Source organism: Petaurus breviceps, unplaced genomic scaffold (genome assembly GCF_028583685.1).
Source record: "Petaurus breviceps papuanus isolate PSGF00001 unplaced genomic scaffold, PetGlider_PUasm1.0 90591, whole genome shotgun sequence".
Lineage (NCBI taxonomy): Eukaryota > Metazoa > Chordata > Mammalia > Diprotodontia > Petauridae > Petaurus > Petaurus breviceps.
Genome location: NW_027187280.1, coordinates 5,347,826 through 5,375,257, shown reverse-complemented (window position 1 = coordinate 5,375,257; position 27,432 = coordinate 5,347,826).

The following is a 27,432-nucleotide window of genomic DNA, read 5'->3' as shown; positions in this document are numbered from 1 at the left end:
CATACTCTGTGTGGCTACCTAAGGAGATGATGGTGGGTGGATGGGATCCTATTCCAGGTAACCCTCTCTGCTGGGGAGGTTGTGGTAGGGCATAAGTATCGCTCCCTTTGCTTTGGCTGTTTCCAGGGCCATGCTACAGAAATTAGTGTGAAGACGGGAATGTATGGGCTTTGAAGTTAAGCTTCAGAGTTGGGAGAGGGGAGGACAAAATTGGGAGACAAGAGTTTGAGAGGGAGAACAGGCTGCAAAGGTAGGTTGGAGAGAGATTGTGCTGGACCTTAACTATCAAGATCAGAAGCTTATATTCTTTTTGGTAGACAGTAGGGATTCACTGAGAGCTAAAGAATAATGTAATCCAGACTTGGAGTCAAGATGACTCCAAATGAGTTCTGATCTTGTCTCAGACACTTATTAGCTGTGTGACTGAACAAATGAATGAAGCTCTCTTCAACCTCAATTTCATTATCTGTAAAATGGGGATGAGAATACTACCTACCTCACAGAGTTATTGTGAAAAAAATGAGAAAATAAATATATGGTGCTTTATTATACTTCAGAGTACTATACAAATGTTAGATATTGATTATTATTGTTATCATTATTTATTCCTGAAAAGTACAATAGGACACTTATACCACTCTCCTTCTTGGGTAGCACATTCATTTGTCTTTCTTCCTCCCTCCCTCCCACTCTTTCTTTTCCTTCCTTCCTTCCTTCCTTCCTTCTTTCCTTCCTTCCTTCCTTCCTTCCTTCCTTCCTTCCTTCCTTCCTTCCTTCCTTCCTTCCTTCCTTCCTCCCTCCCTCCTTCCCTCCTTTTCTTTCTTTCTCTTTCTTTCTTTCTTTCTTTCTTTCTTTCTTTCTTTCTTTCTTTCTTTCTTTCTTTCTTTCTTTCTTTCTTTCTTTCTTTCTTTCTTTCTTTCTTTCTTTCTTTCTTTCTTTCTTTCTTTCTTTTTCCTCCACTTAAGCTGTAGAATCTCTCTCTGTGGTTAACTTCCCTTTCATAATATTAACATGGGCAGAGCACCCGCTTCCCTGTTGCAGGCAGTGATTATATAGCAAATTAAGCACAAGCTGTTCAGTCCAAGTCCAGCCGTTGGAAAGATGGTCCTCTGAGTAATGGCTTGTGTAGTGGATGCTTTCATCTGGAATTTGCATGTGTAATAAATGCAGAAATAAAACTTAGATCTATATAAAAACAGACCCAAATGGAAAGGGTGGGGGAGCAGGGAGGGAAGAAATCAGGAATTTTGTGGCCCGCATCTTACAGTGTGACTTCAATTTCCATTTGGATAATATATACATTATCCATATTTTGATACTGAGTTTAAAGAATCCTAGAACATGGAATATCTGAAAGAATGTCTGGAAGCACTGGAACACAGAGCATAGGGTATTAGAGCTGAGAAGACCTTAGAACATGGAATGACAGAGTTTAGAAATAATCTAGTATGTTTTTGTTGTTGTTCAGTCATGTCATGACTTCATTCACTTCATGACCCTATTTTTTTTTTTAGAAAAAATATTGGAGAGGTTTGCTATTTCCTTCTCCAGCTCATTTTGCAGATGAGGAAACTGAGGCAAACAGGGTTAAGTGACTTGCCCAGGGTCACACAGCTAGTAAGTGTCTGAGGCTGGATTGGAACCCAGGGATCCCTTATTTAATAGCTGAGGAAACTGAGACCTGGACAGACCAAGCAACTTACTCAAGGCCACATAGTCCAAAATTATCAGGACCAGGATGAACCCAAGTTTTATGATTCCAAGTCAGTAAATAAATCCATTATAGTATGTCTACTGTATAGAACATGGGACTAAAAATACTCTCCAAAGACCCCTAAAGGGAACTAGTAACTCTAGGGATCAGGACATGGTTTCCATGTGTGAAACATATAAAATGTTATTGTGAATTGACATGGTTCAAGCAGAGGTGGTATACAGGTCAATGCTAGCTCCCAGTCCTATATAGTACTTTAAGGCTTAGAAATTGCCTTCTTCCTATAACCAATGGCCCACAACCAGAGCTCTGGGATTACATGGAGCTGGTGAAATATTGGGGGGGTTTCTCATGAATTACTCTCTTTGGTTTATGCCACAATTGAGAGTTCTCCCGGGGAACATCAGAATATAGCTTTTGTCTAAGATTCAACAGAAAAGGTAAAACGTCCCTCAGGTCCCTGCAAACATTCAAGCTAATAATATATTGAATAAAGGACAGGCTTTATTTCACTCAACATAAAATGTAAAACACAGCAAACACATCCTAGCCAATTTAGAAGTCAAAAGACAAGTCCCCCTTCCCTCACCTTTGAGCCTCACCTTCATTAGGGACCTTTATAGTCTTTCAGACTTAGAAAACTACCCTGTGCTTGAAGCTACTAAAAAAACGAATTGAGGATTGATAGAGAACTGGGTGGTTCTTTTCCTGGACTACACAGTCTGCCTTGCTCACAATACTATTGAAGCAGAAGATCCAGATATGTTCCTCCACATTGTTTGCTATTCCTCTGCGTTGACCCCTTGCTGGATTTAAAGCTCTTTTGCTTGCTGTTGGTGCACAGGCTTCTTTTCCAAGGAACCAAGTTTCGGTCTCTGAAACACCTCTCCTAGCTATGTTTCTAGTTTAACTCAGGTTTGCTCTATATTCCCAACCCCGCTCTGTGTCTGCCTTTCAAAGGCCAACTCCAAGGGTATGGGTTGGGTGGATGACTAACCATGATTCAGTCAACCATCCCAAGGACAGTAAAGGTGGGCAACAATGGTTAGGATAGGGGTACTCATTTGATCAATCAATATTTATTGAGTCTACTATGTGCTAGGCACTGTGCTAAACACTGGGGCTACAAAAAGAAACAAAAGACAGTCCTTGCCCTCAAGGAGCTTACAATCTAATGGGGAAGACAAGAAGCAAACAAATATATGCAAAACAGGCTAAGTGGGAAATAATTAAGAGAGGGCAGGCACACTCTATCCAGGAGATTCTTCAATGCCAGAACAAAATCTCAGCTATGGTACTGATTCCCGTGTTTGGCATACAAGGCCCTTTACAGCCTGGCTCTGGACTATCTTTGCAGACTTACTGACTTCCCTTCATGTGTTCTACAATCCAGCCACCCTGACTTTCTTGCTGGTCTTCATGATTTTCTACTTCCCATTTCTGTGGCTTTGCAGTGACTCTGCCTAGAATGCACTAAAAATCATGCATTTATACACTTGTTTTCTTTCATGAAATCAAGATAAAGAACTGAAAGGGACCTTAGAAGATGTCAAGCCCAAATGACCCAACATTTTGCAGATGTGGAGACTGAAGGGCAGAGAGGTCAAGTGACTGTGTTTGTAGTCACACAGCTAGTGAATGTCTGAGGTGGTATTCTAACCCAGATCTCCCTAACTCAAGTCCAGTACTCTAACCATTCTGCCAAACAGCCTCACCCCAGAGGCCATCTAGTCCATTTTATAGATGAGTAAACTGAGGCCAGAGAGATCATAGGATCATAGATTTAGATTTTAAAAGTACTTAGAGCTCATCTAGTCCACTACCCATTATTTACAAGGGACGTTAGAGACCATTCAGTCTGCCCCACTCATTTTCCAGAGGATAGAATGAGGCACAGAGAGTGCCTCACTCAAGGTCACACAATTACTAGATGTCTGAGGCAGGATTTGAAACCAGGTCTTCCTGGCTCCAAGTCTAGTGTCCCATCAACTATGCTCTATTGTCTCACTCCCTCTCCACATCTGTTTCTTTACTATTTCTAGTCTGCAAAGCTCAGCTTAAGCACTGACTGCTACATGAAGCCTTTATATATGAAGCCTTTTACTATGTGGTACTCTCTCCTACTCCCCCAAAGAAATGATCTTGTGTTTACTTTGCTTGGATTTATATTACATTATATCATGTTACATTATATCTTTGGCCTAAAATTTTTAGTGTAATTTTAAGTTCTAATACATGTTGTTTTCCCATTGGAATGTAAGTTCCTTGAGGGCAGGGACTATTTCATTTTTGTCTTTGAGTCTCTAGAGCCTAATACAGAGCCTGGCACAGAGTAAACTCTGCGTCTATTCCTAATAAGTACTCAAAGAAGGATTGACAGTGGAGTCCATATCTTCTACAGAGAGACATCTTGACTGCCAGAAAAAAGCTTCATCCTTTACTCTTGTTTACCTTGACCAGGCTCCTCCTGAGCATAATCCCTGCACTCACCACAACCTGAGGAAGCTCAGGTCAATGTTGCTATCTCCATTTTAAAGAGGAAGAAAGGGGCAGCTAGGTGGATAGAGCTCTAGACCTGAAGTCAAGAAGACCTTGAGTTCAAATGTGACCTCAGCTACTGACTAGCTGTGTGACCTTGGGCAAGTCATCTAACTGTGGTTGCCACCCCCCCACCTCCCCCCCAAAAGTAAATCTAAAGGATGAAACTGGTTCCCTGAGATTAAGTGGCTTGCCTCAGGTGACAGCTAGGAAGCTTTAGGGTCGGGTTCAAGTCCATTTTCCCTGTCTCTAAGTCTAGAGATCTCTCTACTTCTGTGGAGTCAGGACACCTACCTGCAGTGTGACCTTGGATAAGTTATTCTACTTTTCTGAGTCTCAGTGGAGACAATAATCCTCATCCTGTTTACTTGGAAGAGCTTTGGTGAGGATCAAATTAGAAAGTGATTAAGTCATCAGTCAACAAGCATTTATTCAATGCTTCCTATGACTGAGCACTGTGCTAAGAGCCAGGGATACAAATTTAAGCAAAAGGAAGTTAGCTCCTGCCCTCAAGGAGATTATAGTCAAATGGAGGAAGACTCCCCAGAAGAGGAGGCTGAAAAGCCAAGAGGACAGAAGGGGAGGAGAGAGAAGGTATTTGATGGGGGTGTGGTGGAGAAAGAAGTCCACTGAGTCAGGATTAAAGCCCAGAGAGAAATGAAGGCATGAATGGTCATATAGGAGAGATTGTGATTCTTTTTTTTTTTTTTTGCCTTTTTGGAGGGGGGAAGGCAAGGTAATTGGGGTTAAGTGACTTGCCCAAGGTCACACAGCTGGTAAGTGTTAAGTGTCCGAGGCCAGATCTGAACTCAGGTCCTCCTGGTTCCAGGGTTGGTGCTCTCTTCACTGTGCCATCTAGACGCCCTGCTTGTGATTATTTTCTAGCTCAGAGAGTCAGTATGGTATAGTAGGAAAAGTACTGGATGGGACTCAAGAAACCTGGTGCAGCGGAAATCAGGTATCTGGGTATCACAGTGGATAGAGTGAGTGCTGGTCCTGAAGTCAGGAAGACCTGAGTTCAAATTGAGCTTCAAACAGTTACTAGCTGTGTGACCCTGGCCAAATCACTTAACCCTGTTTGCCTCAGTTTCCTTATTTGTGAAATAGGTTGGAGAAGGAAATGGTAAACCACTCCAATATCTTTGCCAAGAAAACCCCAAATGGGGTTAAAAAGAGTTGGATGTGACTGAAAAATGACTGAACGACAACAGTAGAAAGAGTATTGAGTCTGGAGTGAGATTTTAAATCCCATCTGTGAAACTCACTATATGTCTAGACCTCCCTGCACTCCAGTTTCCTCACCTGTAAAAATTGGGAGTGGTGCACTAGACTGACTCTATGACTTTTAAAAATTTAAATATTACGATCCTATAACCTCCCTGGCCTCAGTTTACTCATCCATAAAATGGGCTAGCTGGGCTCTGGGATGAGGCAGAGTGGATAGAGTGCTAGGCTTGAGTTAGGGAGATCTGGGTTTGAAGACTACCTTAGACACTTACTAGCTGTGTAGTTCCTTGACCTCTCCACCTTTCAGTTATCCCATCTGCAAAATGTCCCTTCTATGATCTTATTAAAAAAAAAAACCAAACAACTCCCCCCACAGAATAATCAAGGTCCACACTTCAGGCTGTATCTGAGGATCACCTTCCCAGCTGAATCAACCTTGTGGTCTCCTGCAGTGAGAGGATGGAGGAAAGAAGGAGGAGAAAGGAACAAGGGTACAGCAAGAACTGCACAGTGGAATGAGACCCTGGAGCTAAGGGATGTGAGGATTTAGAGCTGGAAGGGACCATGAAGGTCATCAGATCCCAAGAGGGGAAGGGCCCTGTTCTGGTTAACACAGGTTATACAGAGGAGCAGAGAATGGGGACAGGGACTGGCCTTGGGATGTCATTGCTTTATGGAACTCAAGGATGAGGAAACTCTCCCTATCAATATGGCAGCAGATACCTTCTCTGAAGGGCAGCTGGGTGGTACAGAGGATAGAGTGCCAGGATTGAAGTTGGGAAGACTAATCTTCCTGAGTTCAAATCTGGCCTCAGATACTTAATATAGCTATGTGACCCTGGGCAAGTCACTTCACCTTGTTTGCCTCAGTTTCCTCACATGTAAAATGAGTTGGAGAAGGAAATGGCAAATCATTCCAGCATCTTTGCCAAGAAGACCCCAAATAGATTCACAAAGAGTCAGACACAACTGGAAAATTACTGAACGGAATCTTCTCTGAAATTTGAAGTCTTAGAGAGTTGTAGCGATATTGAGAGGTTGTGACTTGCCCAGAGTCACACAGAAAGTATATGTCAGAGTGAACAGCACTTGTATTCAATGCTAGATGTTCTGATTCCAATTCAGAACACTTCCCACTATGTCACACAGAGGTCAAATACTGACTCCTGTGTGATCTAGGGGAAAGCACTAAGCATCTCTGGACTTCAGATCCTCCTCTGTAAAATAAGAGTGTTGGACGAGATGATCTCTAAGATTCCTTAAAACTCTAAATTTTATAATTCTATGACCCTAGAAGAGAGGCAACAGGGTTTTGGGGTGGATCCGTGGTCTCTGAGAAGGGATATGGGAGACCAGGGACAGAAATGAGGGAACATCACAGGGAAGGTAGCTGAGGCTACGGTCTCCCAGCTAAGAGGTCTGTGCTCAGAGGCAGGGGAGCGGCTGTGGTTAGCCAGGCCTGGCCCGTATAAGGCTGTGTGCATATGCATGCCCGCACAGGAAGAAAAGATTGCATCTTCCCCTAGACCAGGGAGATTCTATAAACATAATCAAAATGTAATAGAAACTTTTTGGAAATGCTGTTAGAAGGAGAAAGCATCAATCTTCATGGAACTCCACTCAACAGGCTTTCTCCAGCTAATCAATCATGGTCAGGGCTCGGGCCTTCCCATCTGTCTGCACAGGGGACCGGGAGGAGATTGCTAACTCCCAGGTTGAAGTTAGCATCTCCACACCAGGCAATTCATCATACTGGGGGAGGGGGAGGGGCATGAGAAAAATCATATCACACTAATAAACTAGCTGGGTTTTGTCCCCCCATTCTCAACTAATTTTTAGTAAATGAGCCCAATCCAGAGAGAGAAGGGAAAAAAGCCTGGAGGACATTGTGTTTAGAGACACACCTGGCTGATCCTGGACAATTGTAGGATCTGCATACATGTCTATGAGTAAACTAAAGCCAGCTCATTGGTCCCTGAGTCAGACCTGGGACAAATGCCTCTGAACATCTTGCTCTGCCCTATCGATTTCCCAGCTGGAGGGTTTCCCTTGGACTGGAGAGTCAGAGTACAGGAACAGTCACAGAATCTCAGAACCTCAGTCCAACCTGTCCATAAGCAATCCTCCTCCCCCACCCCCAGCCCAAAGTGAACATCCAGCCTTTGCCTGAAGAACTCAGTGTGGGAAGATGGGTGTTCTGGTCTGTCCATATTACTTTGGTGCAGTTCTAAATATTAAAGATCTGCTTCTCTTCAATTTCCATTTCCCTAGTTCTACCCTCTGGGACCATACCAAAAAGTCTAATCCCTTTTCACATGACAGGCCCTTAAATATTTGAAGACAGCTACTATCATTTCCCTCCTAAGTCTTCCCTTCTCCAGATTCAACATCCTTCCACTGATCTTCTGGCATGGTCTCGTCCCCTCACCAGAACAGTCACTCTCCTCTGGGTACCTTACAGCTTGTCAATGTTTTTTCTAAAATGTGCCCCTCAGACCTGAACCCAGTACCCCAGTAGTGGTGTGATGATGGCAGAAACCGATGGAGCTCCCATGACTTTTATTATGGATATTATGTGCACCTGCAGCAGGTAGGTGACACAGTGGATGGGCCTGCAGTCAGAAAGACTCATCTTTCTGAGTTCAAATCTGGCCTCAGATACTTATTAGCAGTATGACCCTGGGCAAGTCACTTAACCTTGTTTGCCTCAGTTTCCTCATCTGTAAAATGAGCTGGTGAAGGAAATGACAAACTACTCCAGTATCTTTGCCAAGAAAATCCTAAATGGGGTCACAAGAGTTGGATGTGACTGAAAACAACTGGACAACAAGTGTGCACTCTCCTCTGGACATCTTATGGCTTGTCACGGTTCTTCTTAAAATTTGCTATCTAGATCTGAACCCAGTACCTGGAAGTGGCCTGATGAAGGCAGAGACTGATGGAGTTGCCACTTCCTTTGTTAGGGATACTATGTGTATCTTTATGGAGTCTTAGATTGTGTTTGGTTATTTCACCAACATTTTACACTTGACTCAAATTAAATTTGTAGCCTACTAAAACCCACCCAGGTCTTTTTTTACTTTGCACCTGTGAAACTAATTTTTGAAACTAAGTGTAGGAATTTATATTTATTTATATTTGTTAAACACCACTTTATTAGATTAGCTTATTATCTTTCCTGTTGAGATGGATTTTGGATCCTGACTGTAATCCACAGGTTAATTAGCTAACCCTGCCATCTTTGGGTCCTCCTCAGAGATGATAAACATATCATTTATGCTTTATTCAAATCACTGGCAAAAACAGAGAACAGCATAGGAAAGAGATCCTTGGGGCACTCCATTATAGACCTCCTTCCAAATAGATGAATGATTGATCATTAATGAGATCTGGTCATTCAACAAGTTCTGAATTCACCATTTGGCTGAAATCTACTCTTAGCTCTACTCTGTCTCTGATTGGAGTATTAAAGGATGACTCTGGGGGAGGATGGTGCATCAGCAATCACGCTGGCATACTCAGGATGGCTGCTAGCACAGGTTCTTAGATCTGTTTCACTAGGAAAGATACTGTTCAAGGAGTCAGCAATCTTTTTAAAATCATGTTCATTAGTTCAGAGGAAAAATTGGCACCCTGAACTTCAGACAAAATCCAAACAAAGAAAATAGAGAAAATCCAAACAGAGAAATAAAGACCAAAGGGATTCTAACTGTCTGAGAAATTAGCACAAATTAACAGACAGATCAACTGTCTGACCAAGGCAACATATACATAGTTACCAGAGAGAGAAGCACCAACATCTGGGATTTTTCAAATAGGGAGGAGGGAGGAAGGGCTCCTTAACAGCTACCCAGAGTCTCATTTGGTTAAACCACAATAACACTCTTCCAATGAGTGAGCCCCAAAACAAAATGCTAACCTCAGAGTATATATAGCCTTTGTAGAGCCAGAAGGCATCACAACCCTCCTAAGTGCCTGATTAGAATTTAACAAAAGGGGGTGGCTAGGTGGTGAAGTGAATAGAGCACTGGCTCTTGAGTTGGGAGGACCTGGGTTGGATCCCCTCAGACATTTAACACAAAAATAGCCACGTGACCTTGGGCAAGTCACTTAACCCCAATTGCCCTCCAAAAAGCAAAAATATTAAAAAAAAATCTTTATTAAAAAAAAAGAAATTAACAAAACGTGTTAAAGCCTTCCTACAAGTAAGCCTCCTAAGCAAACTTCCCTTAATGGGCTCCATGTGAGGCCTATTAATGAACAGGGAAGATCTTTATCCTATTAACATTACTGATGGTGTCTTTCCTGATGTAAATATTAGAGGTCAGTGACATCCTCAAACAGTTCAATTTCTGTCATAGACTGGTATGTGTATTTTGTCCATTGACATATGTTTTCAAACCATTTGACCTCTTGGGGAATTAATTCTACTCTTTGGAGCTGACTTTTCTGATTTGTCCTAAACTTAACTCACTCACATTTCAAACCTGAGCCAATTAGAGCTTTATGGCAGACCTAGAAGATAACACAGTTCAATAGAATGAGTACCACCTCTGAAGTCAGAGGGGCTAGATTAAAATCCCCCTCTGACATTTGTCCCTATATGACCTTGGGCAAAAAGTCACTTCACTTTCCTAGGCCTTAGTTTCCTTATCTATAAAACGAAGGGGTTATACTAGATGAAAGCTAAGATTCCCTTCAGATCTACCTTCATGATCTTATTGTGATGGACAGTTCTATTCTAGACACAGAAATGGTAAAGAGGGCTATGGTCATGTTATCCAGATTATTCATGGCTATATATACCAGGATCTAGTGTGGCATAGTGGATAGACTTGGAATCAAAAAGACCTGGGTTCAAATCCCTTCCTTAGATATATTTTAGCTGTGTAACCACAAGCAAGTCACTTAACCTCTCTGAGACTCATTTTCCTCATCTGTAAAATAGGGTACCTACCTCACAGGATTGTAGTGGAACCCAACTGCAATAATCTGTGTGAAGCTGTAATGGTAATGTAATTTTGAATTTGAAGATCCCTTTGTGTTGGCAAAAGTAGCAGGTACTTAACACTTAGTAACTGATCAAGCCTCTGATTGGGGGAACAGAAGGTATGAATTCCTGTCTCCTGTAACAGGAAGGGGTTGGCAGAAGGAAGTGAAGTAGGTAATACTGTGTATATAAGAAAAGCCCCAGAGAGGCACAGTCAGAATTTCCTTGAGAGCAAGATCTGGTGGCAGAGCAGCTACAGAAGAATGGAGTACTGAGTCCTGAAAACTTGTGGTGGTGGAGCTTCTTTTGAACAGGAGGCCAGGAGCCAGGAGCCAGGAGCCCAGGTGACTGAAACATGGCTGGGATTCTGAGACTTTGTTTGTTTGCAGCTTGGTTGAGCCTTGAATTCCCTGGAGTAGAAATGGTGAAGGATCTGACATGAACCAGACCCTGTGGACTTCAGTATGGAGCTGGACCTGCCCAGAGAGCTGGTCAAGAAACTGGGAGCTGTCTGCCATTGAACCCAGGTAGAATCTGGGACCATGGAAGGGGATCCAGGGAATCTGAGAAAAGGCCCAAGTCAAGATGAACCTCTCCTTGGGTACCGAGTAATTATGCAATTATAGTTTACTAGAGACCTAAAGGGTGGAGGGTTTTGTGTATGATACTTAGTAAGACTTTGCTGAATAAGTGACTGATTTGTACTTTAAGTACTTTGACTATTGTTACTGATTAGTGACTGATTGAGTTAATCAAGACTTTGCCCCAAGAGTGGAAGACTTTGACTCTGTACTTTGATACTACTGATAAGTGACTGATTGAATTAACTTAAGAGTGACTATTTTGTGATTGATTGAATTAACTTAAGAGCGACTATTTTACTTTGAGACTACATTGTAAATATTATATTGTGATTTTCTGTGATAAATTGAAATATGGTGAATGCTGTATTTTGAATTATGCTGTACCTTGATTTTCCGTGGATGTTTTGCTTTTGTTATGGAATAGAGTGATTACTGTACTGAGTAATCAGAACCTTAAAAAAAAAAGCTGTTCACAGTAGCAGTTCTTCTGGAAAGCTTCTGTGCATGGCATTACAGAAGCACTATATAAATGTTACTTATTACCTTATTCCTTCTCTAGATAAAAAGACCTCATTTAAATAACTGGCATCTCCCTTATGCCTTATGACTAACATCTCTAGTCTAGAGGTGTTACAAAACTTTAATCTGAAACAGATTATAATGTAATTGGGAGATGTTTAACAAAAAATGCAATACAACATAGATAATCTTAATTTGGGGTTTTCTAAATCAATATACATCCCACAGGGATCCACTACTATTTGAGTTTGATGTCATTGTTCTATCTAGTCCTCCCTTTTCCAACCACATTGAATCTTCCTTGAGGAGTGATGAACAGACTTGCAGAGAATATTCTACCTATAGATTGTCAGGTCTTATTCAAAGGCTCTTCTCAGCCTCTGTCAAATTTACCTGCTCACCAGGTGAATCCTGATATAGAAAGTGTTGGACTGGGTCTAGTACACAGGAGATGTGGGCTGAAGTTGTTGCCCTAACTAATTGGGTGATGACGGGTCAGTACTTTAATATTTTGGAGTCCCAGTTTCCTTGTCTGCAAAATGGAGATGATACTTAGAGCATTCACTTCAGAGGCTGTGACAAGGAACTTGCCTAGTTCAACAGATCAGTGTAGATCATAAGCCATCTGCCCCTTGTCCCAGAAAGCTTTTGTTCATATCTTCCCATACATTCTCCACAGTGGTTCAAAGTGCTGGGGGGCTCCCTTATAAATCTCAACACTGCATGGATTCACTGGAGCATGCAGCTATCCCTCCTGTAACTATACATCATGAGGAAAGTATTTTTTTAAATAAATGGTATTCTATTTTTTCCAATTACATGTAAAGACATTTTTTTATATTCATTAAAAAAATTTTGAGTTCCAAATATTCTCCCCCCCATAATACCAAGCAATTTGATATAGGTTTTATATATGTAATCATTTAAGACATATTTCCATATTAGTCATATTGTAAGAGAAGAAACAGACCAAAAAGGAAAAAAAACCATGAAAAAAACCCAAAATGAAAATAGTATGCTTCAATCTGCATCCAGACAACATTAGTTCTTTCTCTGGATGTGGGATACCATTTTCCATCATGAGTCCTTTGGAATTGTCTTGGACCATTATATTTCTGAAAAGAGCTAAATCATTAATAATTGGTCCTCACACAATGTTGCTGTTACTGTGTACAATGTTCTCCTGGTTCTGTTCACTTCACTTTGCATCAGTTCACATAAGTCTTCAGGAAAGTACTTTGTAAATTGCAAAGCACTATAGACACATGAGTGATAACTACTCTTTCCATTCCCTACCTTTCTACAACTCCTCTCAACTAGATTTATTCTGCCATTCTTGGTCCATCACATTTCATCCTTGAGGCTTTGTTCTGGGTACAATTCCAAGTCCTCACCCTCACCTAGAACTTCAGAATTTCAGAACCAGAAGAGTTCTAAGGCAAAATGAGTATCAGACTTGGAGTCAGGGAGACATGAGTTCAAATCCTGACTCAGATGCTAATCAGCTGTGTGACCCTGGGTGAGTTACCCTTTCCAAGCTTCAGTTTCTTCATTTACAAAATGAGGATAATAATAGCACCTACTTCACAAGGTTGTTATTAGAGTCAAATGAGATAGATGTTAAGTGTTTTGTAAACCTTAAAACACCATATCAATGCTAACTCTCCTCCTCCTTCCTTCTTTTTCTTCCTCCTCTTTGAGTTTATCTAGTCCAACTTCTAGCTAGGGGTGGCATAGTGTAGTTGAAAGAGTGCTGGATTTGGAGTCAGAGGACCTGGGTTCCAATCCTGCCTTCACCATTCACTACCTATATGACCTTGGGCAAATCTTTTAATTTCTCTGGGCCTCAGTTTCCTTATTTATAAAGTGGATGTTGGACTAGTCGACCTCTAAGACCCCTTACAGTTCTAAATCTGTAATCTATGATCTCACCTAAGCAGAAATCTCCTCTATAACATTTTCAGCAAGTGATCACATAACCTCCTCTTAAAAGACCTCCGGTGATGGGAAATACAACACCCTGAGAAAGCTATCTTACTTTTAGACAGCCAGGTTGCCCTGACTCCGAGGCTAGTTCTCTACCTACTACCTACTACCTGCTTTTAGATATTGTTAGGAAGCTTGCCATTTCATTTTAGCTTGTTTGGGTGTATATAGGTTTTCATAGAAGAGAGAGAGAAGCTTGTGATGTGAAAAAAACGAGATTTTTATCATGCACAAATTTAACTTGCACAAAGGAGGGTATAAGGTCTAACCTGAGATTCTCAGACACATGAAGAGGAGAGCAAGAGAAGAAGGATCCAGGGCAAAGAAAACGTCTGGATTACAGACACTAGAAGGACAAGGATACAATCAGATCCCACCTGGTTATGCCATGCTGTCTTCATTCCCTCTAAGTTGGTGAAGGGATACTGGGCCCTATTCTACACAACAAGGAAGCTCTCTGATATAGAGAAGGGTGAGGGCTTTTACAGGTAGGACAAGGGCCTTAGGCTTGTATAATTAGTTTCCCATTTCTGATAGCACAGGCAAGGAGAGTCAGTTTACAAAACTGAATAGAAATTTCATGCATGGGAGTGTCCAGGTTTTGATGATTCTAGAAAAGGGAGAAAGTACTACAAAGAAAAAGCAGACAAGTTGATAGTAGAGATCACCAGTCATCGACAGCAGCAAGCTTTTCTGTATTTACCCTACATTAAGCAGAAATATGCATTTCTGTAACTTCTGCCCCTGTTCCCCCATTGCTGCTAGTTCTGATCTCTGGGGCTAAGCAAAACAAAAATTAAAATAAAAAACTCTAAACTTGTGTTCTCATGGCAGCTTTTCAAACATCTACGGATGGATATTGTAACCTCCCAATCCCCAAGTTTTTTTTGCTCTAGTTGAAATATTCCCAATTCAGTTGATACTCATGAGATGGTGTTCAGTGCCTCCGACCATCCTAATCATTTTCCTCTGGATTATCAATGGTCTTTCCAAAGTGAGGTTATAGAACTGGAAATAGCCTTCCAAGCAAAATCATCTCTGGGCAGAGGGAGATGTCAAAACCACCCCCTTATTCTGAACACTGTGTTTCTATGCTTATTCCCTTTGATTTGCAGTTGAAATTTCCTTTACCTCTAGAGCTTCTTTTTAACTTATCTGTTACTTTCTTACCTTTAAGCTACAGCTTTCCAATCACTCTTGGTTATTTTATTCATTCTTCCTGCTGCCAACAGTCCTGTCCAAGGTGAATTCTTTTTGCATATTTTTTGGGGGGTGGGTAGGAATGCTTTCTATGCCTCGCTTTTATTGAACTTTTCTCATTGATTATTTGACTCAGGTCTGCAGGAGGTCATTTGGGGTTGCATCTTGAGTTCCTTTGCTTTTTGGGGTGTATCATTCCATTCCCTTTTGTGTTTTTTTGTGAGAGCAGAATAGTCTTGTGTAATTTAAATTTCCTTTTCTTCATATCTGAAGGTCTTTCTCTTGGCTTCTCATTTTCTTAAAGAGTTTGCTATTTGTCTTTGGAATTGTTAAATTTAACCACTACATGTCTTGGAGTTTTAAACACAGGATTTTTTTTTAGGTTAACTGTGGATTTTTAAAATTGGCACTTTTTTTTTGCATTCAGAAATTCTGGACAGCATCCATGTGCTTTTTTCCTAGCATTATGGTTTTCAGTTTTTGACTAGTCATCTTCTTCTGGCCTATGATCTAAGGATCATATCTCTGTGTATTTTGTTTTAAGGATTAGTGTATTTTACTTGTATATAGGTTATATATTCTTTCAATGTTATTGCTTCTCTCTCCCCTTGCATAAACCAAGGCTCAGAATCTGGGTCATCTAGCCAGTAAATGACAGATTTGGACAAGGTTAAGAAAGCCTCCCCTCCCCACCAAAGGCTTCAAAGTGTGATGGGAAAAGGCCTGTCCTGCCCATTCCCCTTAACTCCACCCCCCTCTCCTAGAGCTCTCAAACCTGCCTACTTACTCTCAGCTCCAGGGATGCTCAGCCCTGAATCTGCTCAACACCTCTGCATATTTTGGTGGTATCTTTGTGCTTACACATCAGGCTAAATCTCAGCTTACAGGCTGCACTTCATAAAAGAGTCCTGTTCTAGGCAGGGTGTGAATCTTTGACATAAACTGGGAAAGCTCTATCCCACTTTCCTGTCAGAAAAAGTGAAGAGTATAAATCTTCCATCTTTTTAATGTTACTCTCTCAGCTTCCTAGAGAGGGCCAGTCAATCCTGATATTAAAGCCGTTGATAGAATAAATGGCTGGGGTCCAGGCCTAGGTGTAAAGTTGTTCTATTGGCAGTTAACAGCCACTCTGGAATGACTCCAACCACACACACACACACACACACACACACACACACACACACACTGGGAGCCAGATTAGAGTCAGAGGAACTGGGTTTGAGTCCCATCTTGGACACTTACTAGCTTGCTACCTTGAACAAGTCATTCCCTTTTTCTGGGCCTCAATTTCTATATGTGTAAAATAAAGTTATTAGAATATATTGGAGATTTCCAACAGGGAGCAATTGTACTTCCATGGAGAACAAAAAGTCTGTCGAGAAAGTACAGAGAGGGCGGCTAGGTGGTGCAGTGAATAGAGCACCGGCTCTGAAGTCAGGAAGACCTGAGTTCAAATCTGGCCTTAGACACTTAACACAAAAACTAGCCGTGTGACCTTGGGCAAGTCACTTAACCCCAATTGCCCTCCAAAAAGCAAAAAAAAAAAAAGAAAGTACAGAGAATTCTGTTCAAATTAATATTTTAATTTTACTTCTTACGTTTGCTTTTTAATTCTAGCATGATAAATACTAGAATTTATTTCCTTTCAAAATGAATAGAGGATATAGTAGTTTTACTAAAGTTTTTTTTTTACTAAAAGTTTTACTAAAAGTCAAGGAGTCAAGGCCCAAAATACTTCATCAGTCCTTGGAGTAAATAATCTTGAAGATTCTTTTCATCTCTAATTAATGAACAAGAATTTATTATGTGTCTTCTATTTACCAGGCACTGTGCTAGGCTCTAGGTATAAAAAGAAAAAATAGGAAGAGTCTTGTTTTTAAGGCTATATCATATAGACATATGTAAGGGATGGCTGGCTGGCTATGTTCTAAATACTGCCAAGTTCTGGGGATGCAAAAACAAAAGCTAGGCAGTTCTTACCCTAAAGGAGTTTATATTCTACTGGGGAGACATACGTATACACATCATAAATGAATGAATGTTGGATGGATGGATGGTTGGGAAAACATTCATTAAGGTTTACTGTGTATGTGCTAAGCATTCATACTTACATAGTGCCTTTTATTTTACTAAGCTCTATCCTGGCAATCTTATAGGTAGATGATGCAAGAACTGCTATCTTCATTCTTTGAATTAAAAACTTGAAATCCTAAGAGGTGAAGTGAATTGCCTCAGGTTACCCAGCTAGTATGTCCCAGAGCTGTGATTCAAACCCAAGTCTCCTGACTCTGAGTTCAGCTGGTCTCTCATCAGGAGACTTGGTGCTGGACTTTAGGTGGATGGCATGAGGTCAGTTAAGAAGGAGGCCCTCAACCTGAGTTCAAATTCGGCCTCAGATACTTAATACTTACTAGCCGTATGACCTTGGGCAAGTCACTTAACCCCAATTGCCCTGCCCTCCCCCCTCCAAAAAGCAAAATAAATAAATAAATAAAATTAAAAAAAAAAGAAAAGGAGGCCCTCAGAATATTTTAGGCTAAGGCTGTGATCTCCACATGGGGAATATCAGTGGGAAGCCTTATTAGTTCTCTCTTGACAGAGAATAGGGATATAAAAGTGTTGATCCTTACCCTTAAGAAGATTGTAGTCTTTTGAAAAGGTAAAATTAATATACAGGAAACAGCAATAGACAATTTTTGGGGTCTGTGTTTGTGATTTCATTGGTTTGGGGAGTTTCTAGGGAGAAAAGTCCCTCTTCTAATACAGATCAGCCACTATTAGGCAACTTTGTCTCTGAGACTGGTTTGGGGGCACAGAGGTAAAATGACTTGTTGGGGGGTCAGAGAGTCAGCATGTGTCAGAAGCCAGGTTGCTCTGAGGCCCAATCTCTACCTACTCCTACTACCTACCTGCTCCAGCTCCTCTAGCTCACTGCCTGGGAGTTAGAACAGGACAGAACCAGATAGAATCCTATGGGAGCTTGTCTGTGTCTAGCCTGTAAGCTCCAGAAGACATCAGAGAAAGAATCGTACAGCAGAACCGTAACTAGCCATTCTGGCATCTGGGGCAAATGGCAGTGGTAGGGAGTAAGTTCACTTGGGACTTGGCCACAACCCCAGGGAAAGCATGAGGCTTCTAAGTCATTGAAAGAAGAGAAAGTGTCCTTGGGATTAGGCTACTGTCTGTGGGACACTGGTTGGGGAGGCAGTACCTTTTACATTTTGTGATCTGGGGACAAAGCCCTAGTTATCCCCCTTCCCCAAGGCTCAATATGTGCTAGAGAAGGAATTGGAGGATAACACGAGTTGGAATAAAATGAGAGGGTTTCTTATGTAGCCTCTTTCAACTGGGTACCATTCAAGCGAAGGGAAGTGTGATGAAGGGAAAAGAATGAGGGTACAGAGATACTTGAGAGAGAAAGGGTGATGGATTGTGAGAGGAAAGAAAATATGAGATCCTAAACAGCAACATGTTTTCTGGCCTTGATGTTCTCAGTTTTTCACTTTACCTTAGTGTGTGAACTCCTTGCAATTTGGCCTGAATGGAAAGGAAAGACCTGGAGAGCAGGAGCCAGAGGGAGGCAGGTAATCCTGCAGAGATGGCACACTATTGTTCAGATCAAGATGTGTCCTGACAAATCAAGTTGGTAAAACCCATTAATTAGCACTTTTGGAAACAGTTGCAAAATTAATTATTCCTTTTTCAGATGAAAGAAAGCTAAATTTTGGCATTTACACTGACAGTGACATGAGCTAACATTTTTCGATTTGACATCCCTCAAGATAAATGATGCCGTGAAACATTTGTGCAAACATCCTGAGCAGGGGGGTAGGTGCTCCATCGCGGTGCCTGCTGGGAAATGTTCTTGCAGCTCTCCTGTGCTGAGGGAGGCAGTGGAGAAAGAGGGAACCAGCTTGAGGTAGCTCTGGGGAAGGGGAGGGCACTAGCTACCTGTAGAGCAAAGTTTCAAGGAGGAGAGGACGTCTGCATATTCCTATTCATTTGCTCCAGTCTGCCTCTTCATATGGTTTTGGATTTTTGTTACCACAATTATGGCTTCTCTGAGTATCTGTAATGATTGATTTTGTCCTCAGAGAAAAGATATGGATGCAATTCCTTGCTTATAGTTGAGAGGTGGGGAACTACAGGTTCAGAATGGTGGATTTGGTCCCTCTGTTGGTTATTTTTTTTCCCACATGTAGTTCATTCAGGACTTCTTTCTTTTTTAATAAAAAGGTAGTTCAAATAGTTAAGGATTCATCAAACAATTGTGAGGGGAAATTTGTCATTAAATGGCCTGATGGTAGTTGGAGGCGACCAAAAGCAGATTGTCAGTTATAGCCCATGATGACACAGGTGGGGAATTTCTTAGTTGGAGAATTTCTGCCCCTCAGAGAGCAGGGGCAGTGGAGACCGGTGGAACTTGGTTGGGCAGAACTCCTTTCATCCCCTTTCTATCTCCCAGCCTGGGGAGACTTCCATGTTGACCTGAAGCCCAGGGGTGGAGGTGGGCAAGGATAGCTGGGAGGGGTCGGCTCCTTAGGAACATGGGACTAGAACTGGAGGCCATGGCCTTGGCTGGGGGGGGGGGCAAGGGAAGAGGGATTTAGTCATTTTCAGCTTTTGGCTTTGCCCTGACTCTGAAGTCAAGGGTGACTTATTCCTCCGTTTTCCAGTAATATTGGCCTCTGCTTGTAGTGTAGTGTTTGGCCTCTCTGGTCACTTCCTAGGCAGTCTTTGGAGACTTGGTGCCTCAGGAAGATATACAGGAACAGGGAGCCACTGTAGACCAATGGTAGCATGTACTGAAGCAGGAAGGGACACTTCCCTGCATAGTAGAAGGGAAGCCAAAAGAGGAAGATGTTAGAGAAAAAACTCAGCTAGGCCCCAAACCCCAAACTCCCTCTAGTAGATAAACTACATGGTAATGTTATCTATTTTTTTGGGAGAGGGCTTTGAATGACCTTGATGGAGGCAGAGTTTGGGTAGATGAATCTGATGAGATTAGAGCAGAAAAGCACCAGAGCCAAATTCAGACAGAGGTCCAGGAAGGCAATGGAACCTAGGGACAGGTAGTACTTCTAGATGCTGGATATCTCCAGCTGTCCCAGGACACTGGTGACAAAGATTTTCTTCTTCAGGAGGTATTGCTTCAAGCTGTCTGTGGCTGCTGGGTACAGAAGGGGAGGGAGGGATGGAGGACCATTAGTCCGGGGTCCATGGGATGACCTCCAAGGCTCCTTTTCCCCCACTGCTGCTGCTTATAGTGGTATATTTCCCTTTCCAGACTCCAAGGATCTTAGATCCTCCCCCCACCACCCCTTTCCTCTCTCTTCCTTCTGTAACTTTTGCTTGTTTTCTTTGTTACCAAGAAAGGGCTCATTTGGTGGTAGTGAAGGGACTATATATTATAGAATGATTGTGATATAAAAAAGGCATTAATAAAACTAAAAAAATCATCTCACAAATATTACTTCTCATAACTTTGTGACCATTAAGATTAATTCCCATTATTCTTCTATGAGAGGCAGAGTGTGGCAAGACCAACAAACTGGGGAGGACTCGAGTTTGAATTTTGACTCATTTCTTACTACCAGTATGACCTTGGGCAGGTTCCAACTCTGTAAGCCTCAGTTTGCTCACGTGTCAAAAGAAGAATTAGTTTACCTTTAAGGCTCCTTTGAACTCTCTATTATGATTCCTAAGAAGCCAATAGTGAACCTCACTAGTAATGGCAAAAGTGACTTAAGTGCACTCACTGGGAGGATAAGTTTCACTTTTGCAGGTGGGTGGGACAAGACTTGTAGACCATGAAAAGATTGCTCACCCCTTTACCCAAGCAAAAACAGAAACAAGACAAAAGAAATCCTTTGGAGGTCTCTAGATTCCCTGGAACAATTGGAGATCCTTTAGACTCTTTTTGATTCCTGTTTGTTTGCAGAAAAGATCATGGTGAAAAGAATGACTCCTTTTTCATTTTTTTTGTTTTAACACATACAGGTTCCATAATGGGTGAGGCACTCCTTTCTACACCTCAGCTGCTCATCTATAAAGCGGGGATAGTAATATCTAATCTAACTGGATCCAGGGATTGTTATGAGGAACAGAGGGATAGGCACAGGGAGGGAGAGACTGGCCCTGTGACTGACTGATGCAGCAAACTTCCAGATGAGAATGCAGGAAGCTCCCTCTGCTAGAGCAGGTCGGCATTTTATTTGCAACTTAATGTCTCAGAAGTGCTTAGAGCACTGAGAGGTTAATTGATTCACGGAGGATAGAAAATAATCTGATTTTTTTTTCAAAGCACAACAAAAAATGGAGCAGGACTTACTCATTTAAGGGAGAATTGGTCTTATCAAAGTAGTCCCCTTGGGAGTCTAGGAATTTTTCCAGTTATCACTGAGTGTTCCCTTTAGCTGTTGGTGCCTTAACCCCATATTACTTTGAATTTTTTTAATGCATCTTGTAGATATGCATATATATGTATATGTATGTGTGTATATACATACATACACATATATACTATTTATATATGTACATTGTATATGTATGTGTTGTATCCTCTATATTTGTGCCTGTATTTCATTCATTAATTTTCATTCTATAAACATTTATTAATTACCTACTGTGTACCAGGCACTGTGCTAAACGCACTGGGGATACAAAAAGAGACAAAAGACATCCCTTGCCCTCAAGGAGCTTACAATCTAACAGGGGAGACAACATGCAAACAAATACACACACACATATAATCTCAAACTAAACACAAGATGAACAGGAAATAATTAAAAGAGGGAAAGCTCTAGAATTAAGAGGGGTTAGGAAAGGCTTTCTGTAGAAGGCCGGACTTCAGTGGGGACTTACAGAAAGCCAGGGAGGTCAGTAGTAGGAGTAGTGGAGGCATGGTAGGGGGAAGGGAAGAGGAGAGACTGACTATATATATGTCTGCATATGTTCTGTATGTCTATGCTGTCTCCCCAACAGAATGAGACAGTTTCGTTTTAATTTTTTGTCTTTGTACCTCTAGGGTTTAGCAGAATGCCTGCAACACAGTAGATGCTTAATAAATGCTTGATTGACTTAGGCATTGATTGAAGATTCCAAGCTACGTTTCACATCCCCAGTTCTTTTCTGATCTTCTTCCATGTCTGTATCTTTTCTCTTGCTGTCCTCAGGCTTGGAACAGAATGTTGTCCATCTCTGTTAAAATCTTTGCTTCAAAGTATCTCCCAAGTCCAACTTAAATACTACTTTCATGATGAAGCTTTCCTGACCCTCCCCATTGGAACCTACGTTTCAATTTCTCAAAGTTGTCTTTTGGGACCTTATCTAGGTTGCTCTTGCATTTTGGCTTCTGACCTGACTACTTAACTGAAACTCCTCCCTCCAAGATTACCAACAATCATTTAACCATTGAATCCAATGGAATCCAAACTGGACCTCATCTTTCTTGACCTCTCTGCAGCTTTGGACATTGTTGACCACATCTTCCTCATGAATATTCTTTCTTCTCTTAGCTTTTGTGACATGGTTCTTTTCTTGTTTTCCTCCTACTTGTCTGACCACTCTTTTGTAATCTGTATGCTCACCGATCTCCCTCCTTCTAAGAGTGGGTGTTTCCCAATACTCTGTCCTTTCTATGTCTGTCTCTCTCTATCTATCTCTGCTTCTGTCTGTCATCTCTCTCCCACACCCTCTTTGATCTGATTAGTTCTTATGAGCGTAATAACCATCGTTATGCAGATCATTCCAGAATCTATAAATCTAGCCCTAACCTCTCTTATGAAGTCTAATCTTCCATTGTCAGCTTGTCAACTTCCTGCTGAATATCTCCACATATAAACCTTATAGGCATCTAGTCCAGGTCATTGCAGGGACCTTTTTTTTGGAGTGGGGGTGGGGGCTCTAAGAGGATTTCTATAAAAGAAGAAAATTGACCAATAATGCTAAGCAATAGCATTTCTTTTATTTTTTTCTTCTTTTTTCTTTTGCTTTTTGGAGGGGGGGGGAAGGCAGGGTAGTTGGGGTTAAGTGACTTGCCCAAGGTCACATAGATAGTAAGTGTTAAGTGTCTGAGGTCAAATTTGAACTCAGGTCCTCCTGACTCCAGGGCCAGTGCTCTGTTCATGGCACTACCTAGCCACCTTGAATAGTTCTTCTACTATGGTCATGTTTTGTTTCCCACTAGGGTAGGCATTTAACTTTAGACACTTGGGGTGCGGGAAAGTATAAGGAGAATGACAAGGAAAGAAGGGGCCAGATACATAGGGTTCTAGCCTTGGGTGGGGTAGTCTTCAGGCCCAGTAGAAGGAGGAAGGGGAGCAATGATCTGGTGAGAGGCAGTTTCCTGTCCTGGCATCCAGGTCATGCCAGGTTCTTTCAGCTACTCCTTCAGTTCTTTTTTCCATGTGGGGCACCTGGGCTGTCCCACACACTAGTTTTGATGGACCGTGAAGAGGTGGGCCAGGTGTTCTAGGGAGATGTGAGGTGTCCCTCAGGTCTCTCTGATTGAGTCCCCAGTCCTGAAGTCACAGGCAGGAAAACACCAATGTGGGAGGTCATGTGCAAGAGAGAAGTTTTTTTCTTCTTAAAAAAATTTTATTATCAACTGTTGTTTTTACAAGATCATTTCTCCATAGCTATTCTTTATCACTCCTCTTCTTTGAACTCTCCTTTATAACAAAAACTTTTAACTAAAGTTACTGTACCTGACAATAGCATTATTTTACATTCCATAACTGTATCATATCCTCCCCACCCCTATACTGATAAAAGGGTGATTTATTTCATGCAAAGTTGAGGAATCTAAGTTTACAGTAAACAAGAATTCAAATACTGGGTAGGTGGGTGGAATCCAGAAAAGGGCCAGGTCAGGAGTACCAGGTAGAATGAGGGGCATCTCTAGAGAAAGCAAGTCTGTTACAAAACACAGAAGTTTTTATAGCAAACTCAGCATTCCCCTCTCACCATCTCCAAAAGGGAACTGATAGTCTTTTCTTCAAAACTCATTCCTCTACTAAACTTCCTCATTTCTTTTGAGGGCACCACTATCCTTCCAGTTATCCTGTTTCACAACCTCTCAGTCATACTTGATTCTTCCCTTTCCCTTGTGATCCTGTATCCAATCATTTGCCAGATCCTGTCGACCTTGCTTTCACAACATTCTCCACATTTGTTCCATGAATCAGTTCCCACTGATTCACAAGGCTGTTACCTTAGCTCAGGCCCTCATTCCCTCTTGACTGGACTATTGTAATAGTCTACTAATTGACCTCACTATTTCCAGTCTGTCCTCTTCTCTAATGCATTCTCTGTAAAGCTGCTATACAATTTTTTTAAAGTTAAATTTTATTGTTCCCCACCTTCCTCCCCCACTGAGAAAGAAAACCAAAACCTCTGTAACAAACATGTACAGTCAAGTATAACAAAATACCGAAATTGGCTGTGACCAAAAAAATCTATGTCTCAATCTGCGCTCTGAGTGGAGTCCCTTTCTGGAGATGGGTAGCATGTTTCATCATGAATCTTCTGGAATTGTGGTCTACACAAGTGTTTTTAAGACACAAGTTTGATCATGTCACTTCCCTGCCCCCAAATCTCCAGTAGCTCCCCATTGACTCTAGTGTATGATAAAAATTCCTCACCTTAACATTTAAAGATCTCCATAATTTGGTTCCAGCCCATCTTTCCAGGTTTATTACTCTCCATCATGTAGACCATGTTCTAGCCAAAATGGCCCATTAGCCCTTTTTAGGACTCTACACTGTGTCTTTGCCCAGGCTGTTTCTTGTACCTAGCTGCATTCTCTCTTTACCTCTCTCCCTTGGACTCCTTTGCTTCCTTCTAGGCTCAGCTCACATGCCACCTCCTAGCCCTTACTCACTTATTACTTTTCTCTGCCTCTTTGGATGATCTTGGGCTTGTTTGTGTGCATATTGTATCTTCCCAGTAGCATGTAAGCTCCCAGAGGACAGGGCAGTTTAAATTTTTTCCCCTTGCTTCTTCAATGTCTACCCAGTACAGTGCCTTGCAAACAGGAGGCGCCTAAGAGGTACTTGGATGAATTATTTCACTCACTTTGGTGTCATATTCATTTGAATACTTCTATTAGCTTGTAAGCTCGTGATTGTTGTCTACTTTGCACTTGTCTGTAGATTCATTTTCATTTATTGAGTGCCTACCCTGTACTAGGCACTGTGCCTTTAAGCATTGAGGATAAAAAAAGAGGCTAAAGACAGTTCCTGCCTTCAAGGAGCTTACAATCTAATGGGGGAACAACATGTGAATGAATATATACAAAGTGAGCAATAGACAGGATGAATAGGAAATAATTAAAAGAGGGAAAGTACTGAGAAGTTAGGGAAGGTTTCTTGTAGAAGGTAGGGTTTTAGTTGGGACTTAAAGAGAGCTAGGGAGGTCTCTGTCTTATTTATCTTTGCATTTTTTTTTTTTGCTATTTTGGAGGGGGGAGGGCAGGGCAGTTGGGGTTAAGTGACTTGCTCAAGGTCACATGGCTAGTAAGTGTTAAGTGTCTGAGGTGGATTTGAACTCAGGTCCTCCTGATTCCAGGGCCAGTGCTCTATTCACTGCACCACCTAGCCACCCCCTATCTTTGCATTTTTAGTACCTAGTACAGATTTCTATACATAGAAAGTAAGTGCTTAAATGTTTGCTGAATAAATAAATATATGGGATTCCTCTTTGGGAGCTGTCTTTAGACAGTTTAGGCGTTTTCTTTGAATCACCCTCAGTGTAGTTGGGGTGGGGTGTGAGAAAGGTGATGTCGTATAGGGGAAAAAACCAGCAACTTGATCTAACTCTACTGATCGTGGATTTAGAGTTGGAAGGGAACTTTAGAGATTTTCACAGGATTAGATATTTGGAACTAGGAGGACCCTTAGAGGTCATTTACTTCAATTGCTCTCTGCTCTAAATTGGAACTTTCAAAATAATTCACTTGGGGGTGGCTAGGTGGTGCAGTGAATAGAGCACCAGCCTTGGAGTCAGGAGGACCTGAGTTCAAATCCAGCCTCAGACACTTAACACTTACTAGCTGTGTGACCTTGAGCAAGTCACAACCCCAATTGCCCTGCCCTCTCCCCTGCATAAAAAAAAGGCAAAAAAAAAAATTCGCTTGGCCTTCTCTCCAGGTCAAGGCTCTGGCCAAGCCTGGGAGGATCATCTGTAGAATGAAGGCTACTACATGTAGAGAATTCAGTTCAATTAGACATAGAAGACAGTGAGGTTTTATTCAGAACACAGTCCAAAATGCATTTTATTGTTGCTTTTTGTATGTATGCTGCTGCTGCTAGATATACAAGATAAGGGCCCCTTCTTTCCTTCTCTTCCTTCCTTCCCTCCCTTTCTCCTTCCCTTTCTTCTTATTTTTCTTCCTTCCTCCCTCTGTCCTTCCCTTTCTTCCTTCTCCCTCCCTCTCTTCTTTCTCCCTCATCCTCTGGGGGGGGATCAGAGATGGTACTCAAGAATCCGAGTGCTCAGCATCCACCAGGGACATTCATCAGTGGAATAAAACAATGTCCTTGTCTTCACTTCCACAAATTGCTCATTGTAATGCTCACATTACAGCTCTGACAGTGTAAGAAAGCAGCTATAAAATGCTTATGGAATAAGAGGAAACCCAAACACAAGATAAGATTGAGTCATAAAAATATCACTTTGTTAAAATTACATGTTGATGCTGCATGCCAAACCTTTCCCCAACTTCAGAGCCTTATTCCTTGCATTCGTCTTTGTTTTAAACTTCTTGGCACTCCTGAAGCTGCCACAGGGGCTTTCTTCCCTTTGGTTGGTCTGGCCTTCTTGCCGGCTGGTCATCACCAACCACAAGGGGGTGCTGGTGACCAGAATGACCAGTGAGATGAGGGCATGTAGAGCTGATGGAATAGGGCTTGTGGGGCCTCTCTAGCTGTGACAAGCTGCTCTTCAAGGAGAGTCTAGGGGACTGGTGAAAGACTGGAGTTCCTAACATTTTGCTACCAAAGATCCTTCTCCTTTGTGTCAATCATCAAAGATATAAATGACTTCCTATTTCAGTTGTTTGTCTATGTGTCACATTCCCCTTCAACTGTAAGCTCCTTGAGGGCAGGGAATATATTTCATTTTATATCTCTCACAGGATACAAAAGAAGCACCATCCAGTGGGGGATCCTTGACACGTAGACCAAGCTACGTTTCCCCTAAAAGGCAGGAAAGCTGTCCCCTGAGACTTGATTGGTTCAGGGGAGTAGGGTTTGAGTCACTGAAGAGGCTCTCCAGTTGCCAAGTTCATAAAAGGGATTAGACTTGAAGGATGTCCCCCTGATAGGCTAGTCAGGACACATTTATGACCCAAATTTCCCTTCTAACCACACGAGTTTCCATACGGAGATGAAGAAAGCTGCCCTCTACCTGACTCAGTATTGAATCCCTTCTTAATATCCTTCCCATACTATCGTTAAGTAATCTCTTTTGATATGTTGGATGATCTCCAAATGTCATTGCATTTCAAGCCTGAGCCTGAATCACCAGACTGGCCTGATTTCCTTTTCTAGCTATTTGTATATGTCACATTCCCCTACTCAACTATAAGCTCCATGAGGGCAGGGACCGTGTTTTATCTAAATCTTATGGGTCTCATAGTGTTTACTATATAGGAACTGCTCAGGTATGACCGG